The 12744-nt window shown below is 38.5% G+C and overlaps 1 long non-coding RNA gene across 1 annotated transcript in view; it reads right to left on the bottom strand.

Annotated features, from left to right (window-relative positions):
• LOC308644828 overlaps positions 1–12299 on the bottom strand; it is a 35566-nt gene extending 23267 nt beyond the window's left edge. The window contains exon 1 of the long non-coding RNA XR_014021092.1: positions 12106–12299. This is a non-coding gene — a long non-coding RNA (uncharacterized lncRNA). The remainder of the gene's footprint in view (positions 1–12105) is intronic.
• Positions 12300–12744: the final 445 nt, after the last annotated feature.

Here is a 12744-nt window from a genome sequence, read left to right as displayed (position 1 = left end):
TCAGAACTGCATGTGCCTTTGAAAAGGACCACATGCTGCTGGACCAGTGGCGAGGTCTCTTTCCACATATGGACCCATCTGTTGCGGAGAGATGAACCTGTATTACTGAGAAGCAGTTCTGTATGGGAAAGGGAGCCTGATTCTTTAAGAAAAAAAAAATGGCTGCAAAGTTTCTCTTTTTTTCTGATTTTTCCAATTGGGATTTAACTAAGGGGTAGTTCTGTAGAAAAATCCATCTGAAGCAACTGCATGGCATCATGGGAAGATCCATGCATCCTCCTTTGATTTTTCAGTGGATGTTGGACAATCTCTCTTTGCTTCACTTTTCTCATTTGTGAAATAGAAAGCTCTGAGTGGGATGGGGGAAAGTGGGAGGAGGAGGAAGAGGACCGTGGAGGGATAATTGGTACGAGTGTCAGCCACAATCCACACGAGGCCAGTCCCACTTCTTCCCATCGCCAACTTTCAAAATGCCAGCAATGGTACATGGAACAATCAGGATGCTTTGGCTGGCACTGACTCCCAGCCTGCTGGTGTTAGTTTATTTTCATGGCAAATAATTATATTTCCTCCTTTCCTAAATATTTCAAAATGATACAAATACTATATAAGTCCATAAACATAAAAGTATTTCAGATTCTTCAAACAAAGCCTTTTTAGGGATTCATAAAATGGCATATTGCATTTATCCAAGCGCTTATTTGAAAAAGCAAACAGAATTTATTAAAAGATGCTTATCTTATTCTATTCCACTGTCATCCAAAAGAGAAGAGAAGAGGAGGGAATCTGCAGTTTGATCATTTGGATTTAAAAATTCCTGCTCCACTGCTTTTGACTCAGATGATTAAACACAACCGGAGCTTCAGTTTTGTTCTGTATAAAAACAGCATGATAGCAGTAATAACAACAATAACAACTTTTAAGGATTATTGTGACCATTAAATGAGCTACATGCTCTTCAAAACATAAAGCCCTAAATGAAAGTTAGTTATTGCCAAGCCCGGTGGCCCATGCCTATAACCTGTAATTCTAGCTACCCAGGAGGGGGAAGCAGGAGGATCATAACTCTGAGGCCAATCTGGGCAATTTAACAAGATCATGTCTCAAAAGCAAAAATTTTTTTAAAAAGTTGGGAATGTGGCTGAATGGGTAGACCACTCATCTATTACCAAAGCCCTGGGTTCTATTCCCCCACACTGAGAGAAAAAGTTGTTATTACCTGAAAGGGGGCGGGCACAAATTCATCAAAACATCTGGAAAAGGTTTGTTTTTTGCACAGGGTTTTTGTTAGGGTGGGATGCAGAGAAAAATTCTGAAAACAGCTAGCTGAGAATGGAGCCAGTTTGAACAACTTCCTCATGTGTAGTTTTCTCTTTCCAATTATGTCTGCAAAACTTCCTCATTTCTTGAGCGTATTTCTGCAGGCTTCATAATCAGGGAAACATCGCTGTCAAAAGAACTCAAAATTGTGTTAGGAAATGGCAGGAGGATTTTCTCTCTTTTTCCAACACCCTTTCCTTAGAGATCAGATACATTTTCCTGGCAAGATGCTCATCATTTGGAGGTTGCTTTGCAAATTTCCTTCAATTTCAGCTCACGTGCAAATTAGACTACGCTTTTATTTTAGGATACAGGAAACTCTATGAAGGATGAGAAAAGAAGTCTAATGTGGTCAAGTCTTAGAAGGGTACTAGCGAATACTGGCTTTGATGGTATCTTCTCCATCATGGTCAATTTTAAATGATTCATCACTTTCTTGTTCACATTGTTTATTGTTAGAAAAAGTGGAGTTTGGGGTTTGTAAAATAATAAATCCCCTTATTAACAATTTTCCTTTCATGATTCCTAACACAGATGCACTGTATGAACAGATATCGATCACATTTTTAAATGGATCCAGTGCTGCAGTTTTACCCATGGAATGAGAATTATCTATTCCTCTATTAAGTTGAAAAGTGCCCTCAGGTTTTTCTGCTAATTCAAAGGGAGGAGAGAGAAGTCGGAGCAGGAGACAAGATGGTATGATGTTGAAAGGAAAGGGAGGCTGCAACAGCATGTTAATTAAAAGGCTCTGCTGCCTTATGTTTACGTACATCGCCCAAAGTCCATATGAAAGGTATAGACTTTGGATTGCATTGAGTAGGCTGTCATATGAGCAAACCAATAAGACATCTTTTAAAATCTTCATCCAGGTGTTGTAAAGACAAGCAACAAACTATCAATCCTAAGAAGATTTAAACGTTTTTTGAGGGGCCAGCCTAAAATACTTTTGCAACTCTGATAAAGATCCCTTTCTAAAAAAACAAAACAAACAAACAAAAAAACAAATATGAAGAATGTCCTCCAATTTCAAGCATTGCATGGATAACCTGCAGCCCACATTACAAATCCCTGAGGTATTCTGTACCTCTCGAATTTACCCCTTTATTTGCTATCTGGTTTACATGAATAATGAACATATCAACAATGTTCCTCTGACATTATGAAGCTGTCTGTATGTCATAAATAGTGGTGTTATTCATATGGTCAACAGTATTCATAAATAGTAAGAGTCCTATGTGATAAATAGTAACTGTTTCCAAACACTTTTGGCTCAGAGTATAGCAGAGGACAAACACATCACCCTCTTGTTAATCTTTTAGATATCTTTGGGTTAATAGAAAGTGAAACTATTTATGGAAAAACTTCCAGAATTCTTTGCTCTCAGAAGAATCTATATCTTTGCCTCTATTTGTTAATTTAATTATCAATTATCACCACAATAACACTTTCTTAAAAAAAAAAAAAAGTAAAACCAGCTTGGTAGGAAAAATCCTGTAGATAAAGAAAGAGCTAAGGATGCAGTAATTCTCTTTTGTGGAAAATAGGTCAGAACTAAAGCTCTTCCATAGGAAATAAATTTTCCATGCAAATGAAACCTTGGTTTTATTTTTAAAACAGTGTTCTATTATTTTTGAATAATGGTGGAAGATTTAATATATCAGTGTTTCTTCCCATTTTATGGAGAATTATGATACACCAAAACCTTTTTATACGATACATTAAAATCTCAGAGATCTTTCAAATTTAGCCAAAGGTTTTTATTTAATTAAATTAACTTCTTAGAAGAGAATGGTATCTTATTCTGAAATAAGTGGTATAAATTCATGCTCCTCTTATTTAGCAGTTTCTAAAAGCATTTAATATACAAAAGCAAAAGCAACAATACCCAAGTAAAACTTTTAACAATTTCTAGCTGTTTGAAATTAATTTTTGAAGTTTGATCTGTAAATGTGTTTGATATTTTATATTAATATGTATTTTGGTTTTCTTGATGATATTCCCAAGTAAATTAAAAATACACAAGTCAAGAGGTATATTTGTCACAAAGCTTCTACATGTTATTTCCCAAAGAAACAAGAATGAAAATTATTATATATGGGGAGATTATGTAAGGAAAATGTTTCATCCGTATGGACTCTTCTGTTGTACAATAAAGTTTTCGTTTTCAGAATTACAGATGTATAAAAATCATACATCCGTGCTTGTGGGAGACTTGTAAACTTTCTTATGTTCTGTAAAAACTTGAATGCTGGAGGCCAAAACTCACAAAACTTAATGATCTTTCTGCTTTAAAAAGCCAACAACGTTTTGGGTTTTTTTTTTCTTTAAACCAAGAAAAGAAACAAAACATACGCAGCCTATGTGTGGTATTTTCAAAATTTTTTAAAAAGGAAGAGTATGTGACATTATCAACATTATGTATTTAACTTGCTTATGTTTGTTGAAATCACTTCTGTTCAGAGAAATAAATGGAAATGGAAAATAAATCCCGATGTGCCTGGAGCATCTTGTCTCACCTTACTTTTAAGGAAGCCAGTTCTCTTTTGGAAAAAGACTACAAGGTAAATTATGAACTGACTGGTTTTTTAATACTTATAAGACAAACAAACAAAAAACAGTAACCATTCATTTTCTTTTGAACATGTGTGACATTATTTTGGAGAGATTTTATACAACTGGGTGTTTGATCAGTATCCATGGTGCACAACTTAGGAATGAGTTGTAACTTAAGTTTCTCTTTTATTGTTTGGAACTCAGCACATTTTCTCTTAGAATCAAGAGTTCCACTGGCTAGGAAGATTCTTTAGCTAGCTCACAAAATTCAGAGTAACCCACAATTTAGCTTACTTTCTATATGAATAGTATTTAAGTAGCAATCAGCTCTCAGATAAGATACTTTGTATAGAAAAATGCACTCTATATTCCATCTCAGTACCAGGAAGTAGCTCAACCACTGGATCCTGGGGAGTGGCCCGGGTTGGAAAGAGAACAGGACAGTTAATCTGGACCATCATTAACTCCTAAATTCACTATTATTGTGTCTTTTTTTTTTCTTTTCTTAAGGTAAAACTGTAACCCTCATACAAAAATAAAATGAACTCATGTCAAAGACTTTAATTCATTAGTTAATGAGGGACAAGTAAGATGCTGACATTGATTCAATAAGTAGTAAGGAAGGCCAAAATGAAATTTATGAAGAGATGCAAAAAGGGTTTATCTGCAAAGCAATGATGTATTGTATTCCAAAAGATACAAATTTTCATTTCTATAAATGAGTTGTTTTCATCATTATCAGTTTTCTAAAACTCACAGAACTATAAAATAGCTCAAAAACCAATAAAAGGTAGAGCTACCTCCAAGAATGCATTAGACAAGACTCTTATTACTTTTATCAACTTTAAAGTATTTCATCATTTTCCCTGGAAATTTATACAACAGGAGAGTCAACTCGGGGCAATCACATCCCTGAAGTTGTGGACTAGAAAGAAAATACTGAATTCTGGTGACACCCACACCATCTATTAACAAAGACTAGGTGAGTATTCTCTGGTAGAAACAGTGCCCATTGCAAATGCAGTCACATGGGTAATTTAAATTTTTCTGGTAGCCACATTAAAAAAAAGCACTTATAATCAAACTGAATAAAATATTTAAATAAATATATGCAAAATATCTCAACATCATCATTATGAAAGAACTATCAATGAGATAGATTACATACATTTTTTCATTGAGGGTCTTCAAAATCCAGGGTGTATTTTACATGTACAATACTCTTAATTCAGACTAGCCTCATTTCATGTTTCCTAGCCACATGTGGCCAGAAAATCAAACATCTATGAGCTAGCTAAGTTTTGCATTGTTTGGAACATTAATTAGAACATTGTTGGTTCATCTCTTCCCATTCCATATTTTTTAAGGTAGTCAGTTTCTCAAATTTCTTCATTTTGGAATGCTGTATGCTCAATGCCCAAGGAAACTATAATTTGAAGTGGCTGTCCTCTGTGGTCCCTTGAATGTTCTCATTAGCACTCTGTACTGTTGCCTTTTCCCAAAGAGACCATACTTACTTACCCATGTGATATGAAAGAGAGTGATGAGCCTGCAGGGAGAGAGACAGCAAGAACCATAATAATAAACATAATATTGCTCTGCCTATCACCTGAGTATGACAGCCACTTCAAATTATAGTTTGGACCATCAAAATATTAACTTTTTTATTTTCATATCACCCTTGTGAGGTAAAATCAGAAGATACACTTCTCAAAAGTTCTCTTTCACTACAGAGTAAGAAGAGACATTTTGCTTCTTAGTAGGGGACTAATGAATGTATATCCAACTCACTGTCCCAGATACTACAAATGTCTGAGTTGGCATCATCAGTTCCATATCAAAGCTCTGGCCCTACAAGAGAGAAGGGCCCCCTCACCACAGCATGGCTACCATAGTGCCCACCAAACTGCAGTACAACATAGGCAGGGCCAGGCAGATACTCAGGAGGAAGGTAAATGGAAGTGATCCTGGTTTATCTGCAAGAAACAGGGTGGGGGTGGTTATGGGAATCCTCTCTCCTTAAATCAGCTTGATCATTATATCTATATTTCTTTAATCCTCTTCACTGTGTCCTCTCCCCACAGGGCTCTCGGAGAGAAGCATACAAGTCCAAGTCAGACGGTCAACTGGGATCGCACATAAAATATCATTCCACAAAGTTTTAGGGTAACACTTGGAATTTTTCTTACTCATCATAGTTCTGGGGGTTCATATAATATAATCTGAGTTAGGTGAACATAGGTCTGTGTGTGTGTGTGTGTGTGTGTGTGTGTGTGTGTGTGAGAGAGAGAGAGAGAGAGAGAGACAGAAATGGTCTAACGCTAGCCCTCAGACCCAAGACATATCCCCCCACTTCTCATTTTCCCAGGACCCTGGCTAAAATCAGTGCTCCAGAGACCAGGGGTCTATAGATTGATTTTTGGTCCCCTCTGTAACCCCTCACACCTGCTCTTGAACTTTCATAAGAGCAAGGAAGTCACTATGCTCCCCACACATCCAACTATTTGGACTCTGGTGGCTGCCATTTGCAATCACCACCTCCTATGCATGAATGGTACTTTCACCGCCGGAGCGACACAGGCATCCCATTCAATCAGCAGCGTCTGTCTGTATTTACCATTAGCTGGCCAATAATAACCCATTGAAGGACTAGGCTCTATAATGTTTGTGTAAGAAGGGGAGGAGGGAAGAAAAGACTACATGCACTGAATTCAAGAAGGGAGATATTTCTTTCCTACTATAAACAGAAATGATTATAAAACCAGAACCCAGAGAGAGTTCCTCACCCTTCACTTTGGCATGAGGGGTTGCAGTTCTGCAAGGCCTACTCTTTGCATGCTGACTTCCCCAGGTTTTTACTACATTCCAGGGAGGGAGATAGAAACCAAAGCAAACAATGTGTCCCCATAGGACCCTCTCCCCCTCTCAGAAAGGCTTCTATGTTTAATTCTCTGCAGCTTTTTAAACAGTTGAATAGGGAGGTTTTGACAGTCTGTGGTAGAAGAGAATGTCTGCTCTCTCTAAGGACACCCACTTTAGATAATCCCAGCTGGCAGCGGGACCCAGGGCTTGGGCAAAGGGATTTTCTTGGCAGTTTCTTCTCCACACATTCTGTCATCGCACAACTGTTTTCCTCTCCACAAAAGAGTAGAGAGCAGATCGAGAGCTGGTTGCTAACTACCTGCAAATGAACCAGCTTCTCCCTCCTCCCCATCCTGTAGAGTGTCTGATTCTAAGGTTCTGATGCTACAAAAACATTTCGATAGTGAACGGTACTTTCTGTGGGTGCTTGCCTTGAAAACAGGGGTCCCTAAAAACTCTGGGTGTTCTCACATTCTCTCTACATTCACTTCCAGAGACTGGCGGCATTTTCAAGTGAGCAAATAGGACAGACCCAGAGCCATCTTCTCCACCATGTTTTGGATGGAGAACATCAACAACAAAAGGAGATATTCCTTCCACGGCTCTGTCGGATTTGTGACCTCCTGATGACTCTCTCCCAACCACACACTACAGAATATCCAGTGACCATCTGGTGGACACTGATTGACCACATTCATTTGGCAGGCATTTGTTGACCTCTGCCATGTACTCTGAGTCCCATAAGCCAGCTACACCCCCAGACAGGTCTCCTGAGGTGGAAGCAGCCTTGGATAGCCTTTGCACCAGGAGCATGCCCAAGAATGGCATAGGATTTCCTCTACTTCATCCCAGGCTGCCTTTGCAGAGCTGTCTGTATACCCACAGGGCTCAGGTCCAAAAGACATATTTAAGGCAATTGGCCATAGAAAGCACTAGACCCAAATAACCTCCCAGGGTTCTTAAGGACAGAGCTTGAAGCTCACAAAGGAAGCGCCAAATGAGCTACAGGTGTGAAGGAGATGAGCCGATTCCGGCATGGTAGAGAGCGAAGCAGCCCAGATTGCAAAGTTATGTCGACCTCCTAAGGTTACAGCCATTAAGTCAAGAATTTAAATCTGTAGCCAAATGTACCCTATTTCCTAATACAGAGTTCTTTCTTGGCAAAAACCCTCTTTATAAATGTCTCCTGCTCATCCCTCTTCTTTCCAACTTCCAGAGCTCTACCAAAGCCCATTTTTATATTAAAGAGGGAATAAAGCAATAGAAGTAAAAAGAACAAATGTGTCTGGGTCTTTCTCTTGTCCCATTATTTCTTATCAACTTTGAATCCAATAAAACTTAATCATAATTCAGCCATGAACTTGCGGCATGAAGTGAGGAAATTTGGAACCTATGTTTTCAATTCATTTATACTTGACTCATCAAAATATTTTTCTTGGTTGTTTTTTTATAAGCTATTTGATGTTTAAGGAATTGTTTCCAGCTTTTAAAGTAAATCTTTTAGAGCCTTTGTCAGTTCAAACCAAGAAGCTGCAGGATGCTAAGAAAATAGAAACTCCGATACAGGAAGGTTCAGGGATGGTGCAAAACTCAGAGCCATGAATTTGAGAGGGTTCAAAAGTTGGCAAAGTGAACCCTTCTCATCCCTACCCACAAATAATAAATATCACAACAAGGAAAAAGATAAAGGGGAAAGCCACTAGAAAGCCATAACTTATCCTGTCTCCAGTCTTACAGTTCTTTCCAATAAGCCAAGAGTTCTCTGGAGAACTTAGGCTGTGCTGCCTGCAGGGAGCTGAGCTCACCTGGGGTCATAAATTACTTTGCTTGGGATAAGCTTTCCTCCAGGTCCAACAGAAGGACAGCTCTGCAAGACCCATCACCCAGCTCTATGCTTCTTAAATTATCCTTCATCTGGTTGTGACATCTGAAAAGCTAGAGGGAAATGATCACCCCAAATCTGACCTTCATACACACACACACACACACACACACACACACACACACATTACTATTTATTTGGAGAAGCATATGAAAAGCTCTATTTCTTCTATTTATGCTTGCAAATAGGGTATTGTGTCTTTTACTCAGTGTGTGTATACACATATACACACACATATATATATATATATATATATATATATATATATATATATATATATATATATTATATATTCCAAATAAATAGTACAATGTGTTCAAATTTGTCCACACTAAAGATTATTTTTTAATTGCAATGTGACCCTAAGTCCTTTTCCCAACTGAGGTAGCCATAGTGAAGCTTAAAATTACTGGAAACGAGGGCTGTCAGGAGACAACTTTTCCCCTTCACTCTAACTTTGTAATCAACATCCCTGCTCCAGTTTTCCAACTGCATTCAGTTGTGTAAACACACAGACAGACACAAGCATGCAAACATCTCAGGATGCAGAATACTTGAGTAAACGGCTGGAGTGCCTTGAAATGTGATCAAGTCTCAGAGAGCAGGTATCAGGCCAAGAGAAATAACTCTTATTCGTTAAAAGTTCCATAATAAATCAGAGATCCTTTTCCTCCGCATGTCACCTGACATGTTTAATTTGTCTGCTTTGACAGAATCGTGGCAAATAGAGTTGACTGTTGGCACAATTAGAATGGGCCTTTGTGATGAAGAGGCAGGATATCAGGCAGAGAAGGGCACAAGAAAGGGGCACACATGGTAGGCATCCTGTAAATGCCGGGGAGAGCTGGCTTGGTGTGGTGGAGGATGAAAAAGAAATGGACAAAGATTTCAGGCTTTGCAGATTCACAGTACGTCAAGCCAAAGGGAAGCTAGTAACCTGTCATACCATCCAAGAGATTTAACTTCTTCCTTTCCTTGTTTACTTCTCCCTGGAATCAAGCCTTATCATAACCTTTAGGGAATAATACAGACCCACTCATTTTCATGTCAGCATTTTGCTTATGGAACACAAGATTTATACCGAAGACAAGGAAATGTACTCTTAGGAATGTCTGCACCTCTGAACTAGGGCAAGCCAGTGGATTTATTAGTGTCAGTTGGCTAACCTTGCATCTGGCCATACAATTTGTTTTCAAAGAAAAAGCTATATACCAAGAGAAGAAATAAGCTTGATTCTGCTAACAAAATAGCTTTTAAATACCTATACATCTTTTATTTGAATGAAATATATATATTTTTCATATATTTTTTTCCATCCAACTCATGAAGATGGATCATGGCTCCTGTCTGTGATGCCTGATGCTCCCTTTCCTGCACCAACTTGTCCTACCTACCAAGGCTCACATGGCCCCCCAAAAGAGGAGACTGCCGGTACTTCACCCCTAAATTCTTATGCAAATTAGCTCAATTTATCCTACCTTACAATGTGGAAATACACTATCCCCAATTTTATAGATGAGGCAGCAGAGAAATTGACAGAGATCAAGATATTCTCCCCAAATCACCCAATGGCAGCACCAAGACTCAAACCCAGAGAGTCCAGATATAGAGTGTACATTTTCGACCACTCAGCTGGGCCACCTACACGTGAGCTAAGTTCCATTAATTTGAGATGTTTTCTATAAGCAGATTATTATTGAATATCCAACAGAAAATCAACTTACCATTGGTTAAGTAGATATATGTAATTCTTTACTTTTGTTTATTTTCTGTTTTCCATCAATATAATTTAACTGCAATATGCATATACCAAAGTACCTACACATTCAGTCCCATGCATTTTCTATAAGGTTCATATAAGCCAGCATTCAGATCAAGAAATGGATCATTTTCAACAAAGAAGTCCACCCCCTTGCCCACCTTATGCCTCCTTCAAGTCATTACCCTCCCATCTCTACCCCAACCACTGTAGTTGTTACCATTTTGGATGTGAGGGGAACAAGGGGGTCTAATATTTGATTATAAGCACATGCTTTGGAAGCAAACTGCCTGGGTTGAAACCCATTAGCCCTTTTACAAATTCTGCTTCTTTGGACAAGTCATTTAATTTCTCTTTTCTCAACTATAAAATGGGGATATTAACTGACCCTGTTCATGAGTCTTGGTGAAGATTAAAGGCTATAATACATCTAAGAACCTGAGACCCAGGTAAATAGAAAAGCTCAGGGTAAACTTTCAGAAAGTCCCAGCTATTGTTATCACTGGGACACTTTCACCCAAAGAAGACACAAAGGGAGTAGCGCAAGGGAGATGGCAAGGGAGAAGACAGAGGGATTCCAACCCAAAGTGTTATCTTTCAATATAAAAAATAAACCGATCTCTAGGCTGGGGACAGGATCAGAGATGAACAGGTTGAGGAAGAGCTAACCAGTTAGTTTTCTGATTGCACAAATTCAAGTTTCCAAAGTAAAACTGTTATTTGCAACTTTATGCAATTTCTCATCATCCTATCTACACCCCATATACTCACACATGCCAAAGCTGAGTAGGACCAATACTATTTCAGGTCACCCATGAGCTTCCCACCAGGACTCCTAATCATCTAGAATTGGATGTATATGTTTTAATTTCCGTCTATAGAAAGAGAAGGTGTATATATTTTTTTCACCCAACTCATGATATAATTCCTCCTGTCTATCGTACTTCATTAACCATGCCGTTTTGACCATAAATGTAAAAATCTCTATTCAGCATAGATTTTAAAGAATAGATTCCAGCATTTTTCCATGGCACATTTCTTTACATTTTTGCATCACTCAAAACATTTTTTTTTTACCCATTTCCTTTAGAACTTCTCAAAATTCTCTGCAGCGTAAATCAAAAGTAAATAGCTAGTTTAAAGCACTGATTCCAAGAACTCAGAAGCCTCAGGAAAATAAAAACACAAGACAGAGAACTTGTGGTGCAAATTTCCTTTTTTCTTTCCTGCCAGAGGAATGCATTTACGGCAACTTCTTTTTTATGTCTACATGTTTTTATTGTAACTGTCAAAACAACCAAGGTAAAGTTTAAAAAAAAGGAGAGAAGCATAAAAACATTTTTCAAGCAATATTAAAAATGACAAGTATATAATACCAATTTGAATAACACGTGGACTACAATGAAGGATTAGCGTAATTTAGATTCTCAACAAGAATCAAATAGATTGAGGCCTGACATGTTGATTTGTTAATTTATAATTGAGTTTAGGAAAATTCAAAATGGATAAGAAAAAGACCCCTGCTTTGTCCTTTCCTCCCCCCTCTCTCTCTCCCCCCCTCTGTGTGTGTGTCTGTGTCCTTACCCGCCTTCTCTCTAGCCTCTGTATTTTTCTTTGCATATTTGTTGTGAGATAAACAGACCAGAAATGACTATTAAATTCTAACGCTCTGTACAGTCTCAAGTTCTAATAGATCTTTTAACGCAATAGAGATAATGTTACTTACAGAGCTTTCAATCGCGTGGCCATATGGCCAGCCAGGCTGTCTGTCCAAAAGGAACAAAATGCTTCCTTCCTGGGTGGCTGGCTGTGGGCTGGAACAGTACGCGATGTTCGAGATAAGAAAACGGAAGTTCCAAGCTCGGAGCTTGTGTGGTTTAACCAAATGAGGTAAAATAAGAAATGGACAGTCCGTCAGAAGCCGCCTTATTTGCAGCATGTGTCAGAGCCAGTGTGGGGATCTGGAGTTGGACAGCGTCTCTCTCAATCACAAGCAGGAAGGCCTTGTTCCAGCACCTTCGCTCTGTGCAGATATAAATATGAGATGAGACTGCTTTGTTACCTTTTAGGGATATTATACATACCAAAGACATCATAATAAATGTCCTTGAGCTTGCTGTGAAGGATAAAGTAAACTAAACCTGTAATGTCTGATCCAGTGGCTGAAGATTATGTCCATCCATTTCTAAAGCTAGAGATCCCATTTGATGGCTTAGGTCCCTCCAACCCTCAGATAGTTGGGTGCATCCTGGGTAGGATCTAGTGATCATCTCAGCCATGGCAATTGGCTTCCAGACTTTATCATGCACCATATGCTCAGTCTCTGCCCAGAACCACCACAGGTCACCAAAGCCTTCTGCTGAGC

The sequence above is a fragment of the Spermophilus citellus genome (assembly GCF_964194105.1).
Source record: "Spermophilus citellus genome assembly, chromosome: 3".
NCBI lineage: Eukaryota > Metazoa > Chordata > Mammalia > Rodentia > Sciuridae > Spermophilus > Spermophilus citellus.
The sequence above is the reverse complement of the archived record's forward strand: the minus strand, read 5'-3'. Positions and strand labels throughout refer to the sequence as shown.